The sequence below is a fragment of the Martes martes genome, assembly GCF_963455335.1.
Source record: "Martes martes genome assembly, chromosome: X".
Lineage (NCBI taxonomy): Eukaryota > Metazoa > Chordata > Mammalia > Carnivora > Mustelidae > Martes > Martes martes.
Window position 1 is genome coordinate 1,610,477 of NC_137897.1, and position 15,485 is coordinate 1,625,961.

General features: G+C 44.9%; 1 protein-coding gene across 1 annotated transcript in view; it reads left to right on the forward strand.

The window, feature by feature from the left end:
• Positions 1–3,631: 3,631 nt before the first annotated feature.
• Positions 3,632–15,485, forward strand: part of ARSF (arylsulfatase F) — a 52,185-nt gene continuing 40,331 nt past the window's right edge. Inside the window, exon 1 of the mRNA XM_080795385.1 lies at positions 3,632–3,873. The gene's annotated coding sequence lies outside the window, so the exon portion shown is untranslated. The remainder of the gene's footprint in view (positions 3,874–15,485) is intronic.

Consider the following 15,485-nt stretch of genomic DNA (forward strand, 5'->3'; position numbering starts at 1 on the left):
TGCCCATTGAATGTTTCATCTGAAAGGTTTGGCAAAACTTTTGAAAGGCTTTTGAATTGTATGCGGAGCCATTTGTTTATTAGTGACATTGACTATGTATGCATGAGTGATCATACCTGCGATGTCATTACCTCTGGACAGAGGTCCCGGCGATTTGGTATGAGCTCTTATATGAGAAATAAATATTGGAGCTTGCCTAGACCTCAAGAGTTGCTGAATGCAAGAGAACAGGTGATATAATTCTTTATCATTGGTAAGTACATAAGCTTGGGGCAGAGAGGGGACCGCTCGTGCCATATAATGGCTGTCTGGGTATAGACTGCACGGTTCAGAATACATCTGCAGGGCTAATTGAACAGCTTTTAACTCAGCTCTGTACTGACTTTGTAGGGTAATATCCTTGGTAAGAGGCTTCTGCGTATGGAGATCCTTTATAAATTCCTATATGCCCAGTTTTGTCGGCATCTACAAATACAGTAATTGCATTAACCAAAGGTTTGTCAACCACAGTCACTGAATTGACAACGGATGTGGTGGAAAAAAAATTGCAGAAGTCTGTCTGCTGGTAGATGATATTTGAGTTGTCCCGGGAAGCAAGACAAGGCTATTTCCCAATTTAAGTTTGTATTAATTAGGGCCTGTGCTTTTTCAGTAGTTAACATGGGCAATATGATATAGTCAGGTTTTTTTGCCAACCATGTGGATAATTCGCTGACGGCCCTTTAAAATTAATGGAGTTAGTAGTTCAATAGAGTCATTAATGACATGCAATTGGTGTAAGGCTAGATGTAGCCATTCTAAAGGCCCCTGAGCCTGCCATTTAACAGCAGCTGGCAATTGTGAGGGCATTAGTAAGATCAGATAAACAGGCTGTTCAGGGTCATACTGATTTCCATGAGTTTGGGATAGTTTGTCATTAACGAGCTGTAAAGCCTTTCGAGCTTCCTCAGATAGGGTATGAGTAGAAGAGGGTGCACCGTCTCCTTGTAAATCTTTTCCCAGTCCTTCTTCTGGGTGACAGCCCACTCGGACTCCGCAGCTGAAGCGGTAGAGCCATACAGACACATTCACGGAGTCAGGCCCGCTCCAGACTCAGACGGGTTGGACACCCCCCACCCCCAATCTGGGTATCCCTAGTTAGTGGGAGGGATCAGTCTCCCCTTTCATTCTTTATGAATAAGAGTGAGTTTCTATGGTTACAGGCAATGGGGGATGGTAACGGGGTGTTTTTGCAGTCCCTCAAGGTTGGGCCGTTTTTTATTCTCTCAAGGCCAAATGGCCCTTTCACTTGGAAGTATAATCTATGTGGAGGTATGTTAGGAGAGCGTTAAATCACCTTGGGGGCTGGTTTCTTTTCTTTCTTTCTTTCTTTCTTTCTTTTTTTTTTGAATTCAGGTTTTGTCCCAAGTTATTTCCTCCCAAATAACCATCTCCTTTAGGACAAAATTACCTTATTTTACCTTCAACAAAATGTACTCCCATTCCTTAAATATTTCTTACATATCCTCTACTTTTCCACAGAGTTGTTTTCCTTATTTCCATCAGTTTTAGTTACACTAAGTAGAATTTTGTATTCTTAGAGACATCTTAATCTCTAGTGAAGACTAAATATAAACCGATCGTGAACTGTTACAACAGAATTCTCTAGATGGCAAATTTATCAATCAGTTAAGCACAAAACATGTTTACCAACAGATTTAAATATTCTTAGTTTCTTTGCCATAAGAAGTCAAAAGCACAAACCTACGTCCAGTAATTAACGACTTAGCATTTTATCCTGTTTGTTAAGACCTAGATGTCCGTAATTTAATTCCATTTGTTATCCAAGCAAAACTTTAAACTTTAAGGTTACCAAAGACTTTGAAAGCTATCTCAGCAATTACCCATTAAAACTTTGAGACAGATAATTAACCATTAGTTCAGTCATGTCTTTGCTAACAGATTTTAACAAATAACACAAGCTTATTTGACCAAAGTGAAACTTTGAAGTTTCATGTTTACTGTTGATAACTTAAAAGACATGTCTATCTTAATTAAACCAACAAACTTAACTTAGTTCCAATACTGATTTACGTTCCACCTGGGCCCACTCCACTTTTACTGTTTACCTGCGACACGGGTGGGATGATCTGGAGTGGGGGGTGTTAGGTCCAGGGGGTGCTCTTCTTGCTCCTTGACAGTGAAGAGAGGAGCCGTGGTGCACAGTCTAGAGGCTGGTCATGCAGGCTGCACGCACGTTGGTGCAGAAACATGAGAAGGGGAGACAGAAGAAACAAAGTGCTGCCAGGAGGCACAGAAAGGATTCCCGGTTTTAGAGCTCATCAGCCCCAGCAGAGGAGCAGACGCCAGGCTTTCCCACCAGTAAGGGAGGAGGGGTTAAGCAGTCCAAGTCGGGCCAGAGAAGACAGGGAAACTTCCCCGAAACAAAGAGAGTTTCGGCAGCTGCTTGGGAATATTCCTTACGATCTCTGTCTCGAGTTAGACTAACCCCAGTTGGCTCCAGTTATAGCCATTAACACGGGAAATGAGTGAGGGAGAGGCCCCCACATCTATTAGGAGGAACAGAGAGAGAGAAAGTCAGAGGCCTCTTCGGAAGATGTTTAGGGAAAGACCTCGGGTAGCCTGCTATAGGAAACAAACAAATTGAATGGCTTGAGGGAGGACGAGAGTTCAAAGTCTGTTCTATAAGCTCTGTTGATGGCAAAGGTAGATCAGCCATCAAATCCTTTGCGTCCTCTGTCCCTTTAGGTAATATCATGGACTTCAAGCTCATCTGCAGGTTCTTGGGAGGCTATCAAGATTATCTCAAAGGAGTGTTGAGGGTCTAATGCCTCTCGAATATCTTCCCAAACCAGCATGGTACCTGGAGGGCAGGCGGTGGGACCACATATTTTAATTTGATTTTTAATTTCTGGTCCCACCTTCTGCCGTGCATCTAAACTTACTGTTCCTTCCTTCGGAAACCAAAGACACAATCCTGAAACCATACAAAAAAATTGTTGCAAGGCCTTTTTAGAGACCTTGGACCCCTTTGGCTTCCTAAGGGCCTGCAAAGAGGTCACAAAGAAGACCTGTTCCATAGACTGCAACGGCCCCATATTTTTTTTACTCCTGTTGTGGCCCTGAAAGACCGGGCTCCTCTTACCTGAAATGCGGTAACTCCTTACCTAACTGCGCGCTCCACTGGATTGTACTCAGGTCCCTCCCTGTTCAGGCGCCACTTGTCGCGGCCGGCGCGACAACACGACCAGGGTCGAGAGGATAAGAGGATGGTGAAGAACAAAGTCGCAAAGTGATGAGGACAGGAGGGGCAAAGTGGATGATGTCCAAGCAGTGCCAGTTTATTCAGCAGAGTGCTCTGGTATATATATCGTACAGAGACAATCACAAGGAAGCAGTGATCCATTAAGTTCTTAAAATAGTCTGCACCGGTTCCCCTTAGAAGGTTTCTTAAGGCTCATGTGCAAACATCCTGACGCCAAGAGGGCTGCTTAAAGGTGAGTTCCCTACAGATAAGTAGACGGAGAAGGGCCAAAGGGCATCGGGTGCGGTTTATGGCCCCTGCAGGAAGAGCAATTCAAGTTACTGATTCACGGCTTTAAGCCTGCGTGTCCTGTTCCAGTTAAGCCCCAGAGTGTGGTCACGTAGGAGAGCGTGAGACCCATAGCACAGGCCCATTCTCAAGCACCTCAACTTACTAACCACAGGATTGCTTTAACCCTTAGGTTTCAAGGAGGTGCGAGTCAGGGCCTGTTTTGGTTCTCTCTCAAGCTACTGCGCGGCCTCCCACACTCGCCAGAATTAAACGACGAGAACTGAGCCAGCATCGGAATTTCTGGGTTTGAATCTGTCTGTCTGGTTGCGGAGCTCCAGGTATGGCCCACCGGGGTGAAGCTGGACGCAGCCATGCTCCCCAGGGCTGGAGTGGATGAGGGGATGCCCCATCCCTCTTCTGGTATATCGTCTAGGGGTCCGAGCCCCCCCAGGCGGTCATCTGGGTCTGTAGGGGGACCGGGTAACCCCCATCTGTAGGGGGCCTGGTCCCCCTGCCAGCGGCAGCCTCTGGGTGAGGACCGCTGGGTCTCGTTCTGGTCTGTGGCTCATCCCGGCGAACATCTGTGGCTCGTCCTGGTGAGCATCTGTGGCTCGTCCCGGCGAGTATCTGTAGGGGGGCGGGAAACCCCCACTAGCAGCAGCCTCTGGGTGAGGGCCGCTGGGTCTGGTTCTGGTCTGTGGCTTGTCCCGGCGAGCATCTGTAGGGGGCCGGGTAACCCCTGTAGGTGCCGGGAAAACCCCCACCCATGGCAGGCTCTGAGTAAGGGCCACTGGGTTTGTGGTTGTCTTTGTCTTGTCTCTTTGTAGTCTGTTATGTTGTTTGTTGTGTTTGAAGGAATGGGGCAAGCAGAGTAAGGGGACTCTGACTTTGGTCTCTCCGTTCCTCCTAATAGATGTGGGGCTTCTTCCTCACTCATTTCGTGTGTTTAGGGCTATAACTGGAGCCAACTGGGGTTAGTCTAACTCGAGACAAAGACTTTAAGGAATATTCCCAAGCAGCTGCCTGTTATGCCCCATAATGGGTCCGTGATTAAAGGAGCGACACTGATCAAGCAAAGCTTTATTTCATGCCAAGCATCAAGAATCAGACCGAACGTTTGGGGTCGCACCTCTTACAAGAGAGGGCGACCCTTCTCTGTTTCAGTCTAGCTTTTAAGGGCAACGGCCATGCGGTCGGGCCTGGCCACGCACAGGTGACCAATTGAATTATAATTTACCCCAGTAGACATTTGAATCAGCCTATTACACCTTGATTAGGATTGGTGCCAAAAGGGTTCCCAAAGGGCGGGGGCCCATACTCCTTGGTAGCTAGGGATACCCACCTTTGTATCTGGGCTTTGTTACCTGGAGCTGGTTTCCGGGACTTGTTCTTAAGTGAATCCCCTGGGGGAAGGGGAGCAGGGACAGTTTAAGGGTTAAACAACAAGGTTTTTGTTTAACCTCAATGAAAGACTCTTCCTAAAATATAAAAATATAAAATAGGTCCTTACATTCCCCCCTTTTTTTTGGAGACTAGTCAAATCTTTGACTTTTTAGCCAGTTCTATATCCCCCTCTTTTTTTATTTTGCAATTGCTTATAACTCCCGCCTATATCTTAACAGGGGCAACAATGAATTTAATGAACTCATTGTTTTTTTGAGTCTTAGTTTTAGTCCACGATCGGCGGGGTCCATCGCGGGGTCCATCGGCAGCAGCATCCACCTCTGGGGGGTGTTCTCGTCCTCGGCTCGTTTGACGTGATCTGCGTGAATCCAGGCCCTGATGCCTTCTACTTTTATTGCCGTGGGGGTGGTCAGGATGACAGTAAACGGTCCCTTCCAGTGAGGCTCCAGGTTTCCCACTTGGTGGGAAAGTCCCCGGGTTGGTAGGCATGTGGCTTCACCTGTCTCCGTCCAGTGTGTGTAGTCCGGATCCCTGCATGGGCTCTTTTTAAAATGACTGTAATGCCTGCAGTGACTGGAGTACAGACTGATCAGTCATTTCTGCTATAGCAACCTCTTGTAATTGGGGGGGGGGGGGATCCTGAACATTATTTCAAATGGGGTCACCTTATTTAAGTAGGGTGTACATCGCGTCCTGAGGAGGGTGAAGGGAAGGAGATCTATCCATCCACCGCCAGTCTCCAGAATTAACTTTGTCAAGGTCTCTTCAAGAGTCCGATTCATTCTTTCTATTTGCCCCAAGCTCTGGGGCCCCGGGGCCAGTAGGCACAATGTAGTTTCCAATTAGTGCCTACGGCTTTGGCCAATGCCTGTGAGACTGAACTCACAAATGCAGGGCCATTGTCTGACCCGATCACAAGAAGTGACCCAAACCTCTAGTAGCTTCTTGGCTACCACTCCTGCCATCTCATGTTCGGCAGAAAAAACCTTTACCCAGCCTGAAAAGGTATCTACAAAAACTAACATATACTTGTGCCCATATTTTCCTGGATTCATCTCTGTAAAATCTATTTCCCAATAAATTCCTGGTTCCTTACCCCTTTCTCTTTTCCCTCTTCCCATTCTAGTTCCTTCTGCATTTACCGCCTGACATTGAGCACATCTATCAACCACCTCTTGAGCCACATGCCCTAATTTAGAAACCTGGAACTGCTTGCCCGTAAGTTCCTTAAGCTTGCGCGTCCCCAGATGAGTTCCCTGATATATTTGGCTTACTAATTTCTTCTAGTCTTAGCCCAATCTTCTTCATAGTCTAATTTAGTCCATTTCTGCAAATATACCTGCATCCTTGACCAGGAGGGCCGTGGCAGCAATTATGCGGAGGCAAGGGGGAACCCAGCCACTACTGGATCTAGTTTCTTGCTAAGATAGGTTACTGGCCTTTGCCAAGGCCTCAGAGTCTGAGTCAAAACTCCTTCAGTCACCCCTGATTTCCATCCACATACAAGTGGAAGGGCTTGGTAACGTCTGGGATGGCCAGTGCTGGGGTATTCAGTAAGGCTTTTTGTAATTCCCAAAATGTTCCTTCTGCCTCAGCTGTCCACTCTACTGTAGTGAGTCCTCCCTTAGCCAGTTCGTAGAGAGGCCGGGCAATCTCCACAAACCACAGTATCCACAGCCTGCAGTAGCCCACCGTCCCAAGGAACTCCCTCATGGAGACCAAAGTCTAAATAAGTGGCATGGCTCTTACAAAGCTGTGTTTTCACTGCTGACACCTGATACTCTTTTCCCTGCAGAGTCTGTAAAAGAGCTCTTGTCCCCCGCAAGCATGACCCATAGTCTTCAGCGGCTATTTTTACTATTCCCATTAACTCAGTCAGATTCTTCCTTTCAAACCCTTCAATTTTTTGAAGTTTCCTCCTTATATCTGCGGCTGACTGACTGGCAAAAGTAAGATCATCTACACGAGTCATCGTGCAACTTCTCTGAAGTTTGCCTTAAGTTGTCTAGCTTAGGTAAACAAACATTTAATAACAATCTAATCTAGAATTTGACATCCATAAAGGCATGTTATTAAAACAGTTTTTTTCTCTCTAAAATAATCATTTCCAGAGATATCCAAATCAGGACCAATTCATTTGAAAAACAAGTCCAGTTTTAACAAACTTGGCCTAATTATTTACATAAGCTCAGCAAGAACAGTGAGTGATCATATAGATCTAGAATCTGCTTTGCTGGAACTTCTTGTAAGGAATCTCTAGGTTGAACTTTTAGTAGCCTCTCCGGGTCAGAAGTCAAGCCACGTACTTGCCATCAGATATGCCTGCAATACCCGTCGACTTGGGCAAATTCCTCTCTCTGAGGTGTCCAAAATATCTTGAGGCTCCTCCTCCTACCAGGGAGTGACATTCTTTACTCACCTGGTGAGGCTGCTGGGAACTCTGTAAGCAAGGGATCAGGCCAACAGTTCCAAAGGGCTTTAGGGCTCCAGGTTTTACAAAGTCAACCTTAGTTCCTTTAAACTGTCTGGTCATATCTGAGGCTTTTCAAATACGACGTTCCAGTCAAAGCCTTGGTAAAATAACCAGTTTCGAATGTTGTCCTGTTACAAGAACAGATTCTTATTGAACTTATGCAAATGACTGATTGCCAAGGAAGAAAGAATACTTACTGAGCCCTTTTGGTTTCAGAGGGTTCAGATAGAGAGAAAAGTTGAATGCCTTGATTCGTTTACAAATGAGTACTTTTACATCTCTGTAAGTTACAGGTAACTTAAGTTTCCCTAGTCTGGAGGAGCAAACATTACAGAACCAGTTATGGTTAAAGCAAGACAAAACATTAAGAAACAGAGCATTACAACCTTTCAGTTCATCTAGTCCCATGTTACTAATTCTGGTTGAGTCCGAATGCAGCCCTTACTTCTGTAAATTCTTACCCACTTCAGTTCCCAATATTTTAACATATCAAAGACCTGTATTTGTCCTGAAAGCCTTCCCATATGAATTTCTTTTGGAATTCATCTTATAAGAGAATTAAAACAATTACAAGTGACAAAAACTCAGAACAGATATAGTTCAATATCAAGTGATGACCCTTATCAAAACATTAAAATTTTAGGAAATGTATAGAACCTCTAGAATAATTACAGCATTTACCCAAATGCAACCCAAGGTTTATCATTGGTTTAGCAGTACTCCCTGCCTAACTTAGCATATCAAGGAAAAACCTTTTGAGTCAAAGAGATCTCAATTACAACTCTGGGCAGGCAAAGAGAAAACCATTTACATTTCAATTAACCAAAGAAAACTTTGCCCTTTTAAACAGAGAGAAAAACAGCTTTTCTATACCAGTGTCTTTCCTTCTTTTTTTTTTTCTTTTATTTTTAAGCGTGCAGTCTTAAGATATGAGTTTTCTGGGTTTCCCTCCCATCATGAATGATGTCACAGACAAAGGGAGGGGGATCTTTCAGATGCTGTCCTGCTCGCGTCCCTCGCGGGAACTTAGGAGCGTCTTAGCTAAGGTCTGTCCATATAAACCCCAGACCAGGCTACTCCGTGGAGTAGATGACCGTTATGCCATATGACGCCCCACGAGACTCAGGGTGCAGCCCACTCAGACCCCGTAGCCGAAGCGGTGAAGCCATACAGACACATTCACACAGTCAGGCACTCTTCAGATTCAAACAGGTTGGACACCTCCCCCCAATGGGTCTCCCCTTCCATACTTTAGGAATGGATCTAGCTCAGACCGTGGCCCCAGGCCTGTTTTTCTTTCTTATTCAAACAGGATGAGGCATCTGGTATTTTCTCTTTCACATATCTCCTACTTTTTACAAACAGAGTTGCTTTTCTCATTTCCACCAGTCTTAATTACCCTTAACAGAATTTTGCATTCTTAGAAATACCTTAACCTGTACTGAAGATTAAATATAAACCAATTGTGAGCTGTTACAACAGAATTCATTTAAGCACAAAAGATGTTTACCAACAGATTTCAAAAGCACAAACCTAGTTCCAGCAACCAGCGCTCTAGCATTTTATCCCATTTGATTTAAAGTCTCAGATTAGCAAAGACTTTGAAAGCTACCTTAAGAATTACCCACTAAAACTTTGAGACAATTAACCATCAGTTTAGTTATTTCTTTGCTAACAGATTTTAACACAGATTTTAACAGATTTTAACAATTAACATGAGCTTAATTGACTGTAAGTAAAAACTTGGAAGTCTCACATTTACTACTGTTAACTCAAAAGACATGTTTATCCTAATTAACCCAACAAACTTAGTTCAAATACTGATTTACGTTCCACCTGGGCCCACTCCATTTCGAATGTTTATCTGAGACCCGAGTGGGAAGATCCGGAGTGGGGGGTGTTAGGTCCAGGGGGCGCTCTTCTTGTTTCCTGACAGTGAAGAACAGAACAAAGGACCACCAGAAGGCAAAGAAAGGGTTCCCAGTTCTAGGGCTTATCAGCTCCAGGAGAGGAGCAGACGCCACGCTTTCCTGCCAGCAAGGGGGAGGGGCTAGGCAGTCCACGTCGGGCCAGAGAGGGCAAGGAATGTCCCGCGGGCTATACCTGGAGCTCCACCAGACAGACCGACCGATCTCACAGAGCACCTGGAGATCGGCGGATCCCACAGAGTAAAATCTGTGAGGTCTTACCTCGAGGCTTTTCCCAGAAATTCTGATGCTGGCTCAGTTCTCGTCGTTTAATCCCGGACGAGCCCCCATATGTTATGCCCCAATAATGGATCCGTGATTAATGGAGCGAGACTGATACAAAGCGAAGGTGAAGCAAAGCTTTATTTCATGCCAAGCATCAGGAATCAGACTGAACGTTCGGGGCCACACCTCTTACAAGAGAGGGCGACCCCTGTCTGTTTCACAGTCTAGCTTTTAAGGGCAAAGACCATGCGGTCGGGCCTGGCCACGCACAGGTGACCAATTGAATTACAATTTACCCTAGTAGACATTTGAATCAGCCTATTATACCTTTATTAGGATTGGTACCAAAAGGGTTCCCAAAGGGCAGGGGCCCATACTCCTTCATAGCTAGGGAGACAGTATGCAACCCCCTACTGATCGGATGTCTCCACCTGGCCTGACCCACCTTTGTATCTGGGCTTTGTTACCTGGAGCTGGTTTCCGGGACTTGTTTTTAAGTGAATCCCCTGGGGGAAGGGGAGCAGGGGCAGTTTAAGGGTTAAACAACAAGGTTTTTGTTTAACCCCAATGAAAGCCTCTTCCTAAAATATAAAAATATAAAATAGGTCCTTACACTGCTGAAACAAACTTTGTTTCGGGGACATTCCTTGCCTTCTCTGGCCCGACATGGACTGCTAAGCCCCTCCCCCCTTGCTGGCAGGAAAGCATGGCGTCTGCTCCTCTCCTGGCGCTGATGAGCCTTAGAACTGGAAACCCTTTCTTTGCCTTCTGGTGGTCCTTTGTTCTGTTCTTCACTGTCAGGAAACAAGAAGAGCGCCCCCTGGACCTAACACCCCCCACTCCGGATCTTCCCACCCGGGTCTCAGATAAACATTCGAAATGGAGTGGGCCCAGGTGGAACATAAATCAGTATTTGAACTAAGTTAAAGTTTGTCGGGTTAATGAGGATGAACATGTCTTTCGAGTTATCAGTAGTAAATGGGAGACTTCAGAGTTTTTACTTAAAGTCAAATAAGCTCATGTTATTTGTTAAAACCTGTGTTAAATCTGTTAGCAAAGAGATGACTAAACTGATGGTTAATTGTCTGTCTCAAAGTTTTAGTAGGTAATTGTTAAAGTAGCTTTCAAAGTCTTTGCTAATCTGAGACTTTAAACCAAATGGGATAAAATGCTAGAGCGCTGGTTGCTGGAACTAGGTTTGTGTTTTTAAAATCTGTTGGTAAACATGTTTTGTGCTTAACTGTTTGATAATTTTGCCACCTAAGGAATTCTGTTGTAACAGCTCACAATTGGTTTATATTTAATCTTCAGTAGAGGTTAAGGTATTTCTAAGAATGCAAAATTCTGTTAAGTGTAATTAAGACTGATGGGAATGAGAAAAGCAACTCTGTTTGTAAAAAGTGGGAGATATGTAAAAGGGAAAAGACCTGATGCCTGATCCTGTTTAAATAAGAAAGAGAGAAAAACAGCCCTGAGGCCACTGTCTGAGCTAGATCCATTCGTGAAGAATGGAAGGGGAGACTGATCCCCTCCCATTAGCCAGGGATACCCAAAAGGGAGGGTGTCCAACCTGTTTGAATCTGAAGAGTGCCTGACTGTGTATGTGTCTGTATGGCTCCACCGCTTTGGCTACGGGGTCTGAGTGGGCTGCACGCTGAGTCTCGTGGGGCGTCATATGGCATAACGGTCATCTACTCCACGGAGTAGCCTGGTCCGGGGTTTATACGGACAGGCCTTAGCTAAGACGCTCCTAAGTTTCCGTGAGCGATGCGAGCAGGACAGCATCTGAAAGATCCCCCTCCCTTTGTCTGTGACATCATTCATGATGGGAGGGAAACCCAGAAAACTCATATCTTAAGACTGCACTCTTAAAAATAAAGAAAAAAGGAAAGACACAGATATAAAAAAGCTGTTTTTCTCTCTTTTTAAAAGGACAAAGTTCTCTTTGGTTAATTGAAATGTAAATGGTTTTCTCTTTGCCTGCCCAGAGTTGTAAATGAAATCTCTTTGGCTTGTAAGGCTTCCTTGATATGCTAAGTTAGGCAGGGAGTACTGCTAAACCAATGATAAACCTTGGGTTGCATTTGGGTTACATTTTGTAACACTCTAGAGGTCCTATACAATTCCTAGAGTTTAATGTTTTGATAAGGGTCATCACTTGATATTGAACTATATCTGTTCTGAGTTTTTGTCACTTGTAATTGTTTTAATTCTCTTGTAAGGTGAATTCTGCCCTAAAGGAAATTCACATGGGAAGGCTTTCAGGACAAATACAGGTCTTTGATATGTTAAAATCTTGGGAACTGAAATGGGTAAAGATTTACAAAAGTAAGGGCTACATTTGGACTAAACCAGAATTAGTAACTGAAAGGTTGTAATGTTGTGTCTCTCAATGTTTTAAACATTACTGGTTCTGTAATATTTGCTCCTCTAGACTAGGGAAACTTTTTCTTAAGTTACCTGTAACTTACAGAGATGTAAAGGTACTCATTTGTAAACGAGTCAAGGCATTCAACTTTTCTCTCTTTCTGAACCCTCTGAAACCAAAAGGGCTCAATGCTCAATAAGTATTCTTTCTTCCTTGGCAATCAGTCATTTGCATAAGTTCAATAAGAATCTGTTCTCCTTTTAACAAGGACAGCATTGGAAACTGGTTATTTTACCAAGGCTTTGACTGGAATGTCGTATTGGAAAAGCCTCAGATATGACCAGACAGTTTAAAGGAACTAAGGTTGACTTCGTGAAACTTGGAGCCGTAAAGCCCTTTGGAACTGTTGGCCTGATCCCTTGCTTACAGAGTTCCCAGCAGCCTTACCAGGTGAGTAAAGAATGTCACTCCCTGGCAGGGGCAGTACCTCAGGAAGAATTTGCCCAAGTCGACAGGTATTGCAGGCATGTGTGATGGCAAGTACGTGGCTTGGCTTCTGGCCCGGAGAGGCTACTAAAAGTTCAACCTAGAGATTCCTTATAAGAAGTTCCAGCAAAGCAGATTCTAAAAGATCTATATGATCACACTCACTGTTCTTGCTGAGCTTATGTCAATAATTAGGCCAAGTTTGTTAAAACTGGACTTGTTTTTCAAATGACTTAGTCCTGATTTGGCTATCTCTGGAGATGAGGGTTATTTTAGAGAGAAAAATTATGTTTTAATAACATGCCTTTATAGGTGTTAAGTTCTAAATTAGATTGTTAGACAGCTGAAGTAAACTTCAGAGAAGTTACACGATAACTCATGTGAATTATCTTGCCTTTGCCAGTCAGTCAGCCCTAGCCAAACAGCCTTACTGAGTGCCCCAGCACTGGCCATCCCAGACGTTACCAAGCCCTTCCACTTGTATGTAGATGCAAAGGCAGGGATCACCGAAAGAGTTTAGACTCAGACTCTGAGGCCTTGGCAAAGGCCAATAACCTATCTTAGCAAGAAACTAGATCTAGTAGCGGCTGGGTTCCCCCTTGCCTCCGCATAATTGCTGCCACGGACCTCCTGGTCAAGGATGCAGATATATTTGCAGAAATGGACTAAAGTAGACTATAAAGGGAATTGGGCTAAGACTAGAACAGGAAAGTTAATTCTTCCTCGAAAACTAGGAAGAAAACTAGTAAACCAAATACATCAGGGCACTCATTTGGGGACACGCAAGCCTAAAGAGCTTATGGGCAAGCAGTTCCAGGTTTCTAAATTAGGGCGTATGACTCAATATGGTTGATAGATGTACTCAATGTCAGGTACTAAATGCAGGAAGAACTAAAATGGGAAGAGGAAAAGAAATAGAGGTTTGGCTCACCTCTTGCGATCGGGTCAGACAATGACCCTGCATTTGTGACTTCAGTCTCACAGGTGTCAGCCAAAGCCATTGGTACTAATTGGAAACTACATTGTGCCTACGGGCCCCAGAGCTCAGGGCAAATAGAAAAAATAAATCGGACTCTTAAAGAAACCTTGACAAAGTTAATTCTGGGGACTGGCAGTGGGTGGGTAGATCTCCTTCCCTGCACCCTCCTCAGGGCGTGATGTACACCCTACTTAAAGAAGGTGACCCCATTTGAAATAATGTTCAGGAGACCCCCCCGCCCTTGATTACAAGAGGTCACTATAGCAGAAATGACTGATCAGTCTGTACTCCAGTCACTGCAGGCATTACAGTCTGTCTTAAAAAGAGCCCATGCAGGGATCTGGACTGCACACACTGGGACAGAGGCGGAGATGAAGCCACATCCTTACCAACCCGGGGGCTTGGCCTGGATACGCCGTCACCAAGTGGGAAACCTGGAGCCTCACTGGAAGGGACCGTTTACTGTCATCCTGAGCACCCCCACAGCAATAAAAGTAGAAGGCATCAGGGCCTGGGTTCACGCGGATCACGTCAAAGGAGCCAAGGACGAAAACGCCCCCCAGAGGTGGATGCCGATGGACCCCTCCCAGCCTGGACTAAAACTAAGACTCAAGAAACAATGAGTTCATTAAACTCATTGTTGCCCCGGTTGTCAACATATAGGCAGGAGGTATAAGCAAGTGCAAAATAACAAAGAGGGGGGGCTTAACATACTGTTTCTGGGTAAATCACACTGGAGTCATTAAAACAGCCTAGCAGCCCTTAAAAGGGGGTATAAAACTGGCTGAAGAGTCAAAGATTTGACTAATCTCCAAAGAAAAGGGGGGAATGTAAGGACCTATTTTATATTTTTATTTTAGCCAGAGGCTTCCATTGAAGTTAAACAATAACTCTGTTGTTTAACCCTTAAACTGTCCCTGCTCCCCTTCCCCCAGGGGACCTGTTTTTAAGTCCGGAAACCAGTTCCAGGTAAGAAAGCCCAGGTACAAGGGTGGGTCAGGCCAGGCGGAGATACCCGATCAGTGGGGGCGCGTACTGTCTCCTAGCTACCAAGGTGATGGGCTAGTTTCCATGGCTACTGTGAGGTGAATTGTCATTCAATTAGCCACCTGTGTGTGGCCAGGCCCAACCACATGGCCTTTGCTCTATAAAAGTTAGTCTGGAAAGCAGGGAGGGATCGTCCTCTCTGTAGGGGCGTCCCCGACCGGTCAGTTTGACGGTCGGTCCGATTCTTGATGCTTGGCGTGAAATAAAGCTTTGCCTGACCTTCGCTTTGTATCAGTCTCGCTCCTTTAATCACGGACCATTATTGGGGTGCCCATTTTGGGGGGGACCTAACAAAAACCAATATGAAATACTTGGTAAATGAGACGCTGTGGAGGCTGGTGACCCTTGGGTTCACTTGGTGGAAATGTCCCAAGCCACACACTTGCAATTGTACTTCTTCTGTGTATATTTCAGTGACAAAATTACATAAAAACAGCCTTTTGACGTGTTGTTCTTATATGCTCATACATGCATTTTCCATTAAAAAAAAATAAAAACTTGCAAACCATGTTAACATCAAGATAATTCTCAAGGACTAAAAAGAAATTTAGGGCTGCAAGGGAGAGGTGTGAGAGATTAGGCTGGTTTTCTGGTTGTTTGGTTGCTTGGGAACAAAGGAGACAAAGGGAAGGGGTGTTCCCCAAACGAGGAGGGAAGCCGCCTGACCAGGAGGGCTCAACTCCTGCAGCACAGATACATGTGTTTTTTAAACACGGCGTGGAATTCCTGTGAGGCAAGTATTATGACCTCCGTTTTCCCACGGGGAAAATGAATTTCAGAGGGTTTAAGTAATTACCCCAGCTGACACAGATGTCTTAAAGCACACTGCTACCTCTAAGGGAGGGTAAGGTGGCGAGGGGGTGGTTGTGTTTTCCACACCTTTGCTTGGCTTTGTCCCTGTCCCTGTAGGAGCATGGCTGGCCTTCCCAGGGCCTTGTAAATACCAACGTTTAAAGACAACACTGCAACCCTGTGTTGTAGATACTTTCAAGTGCCGCTGA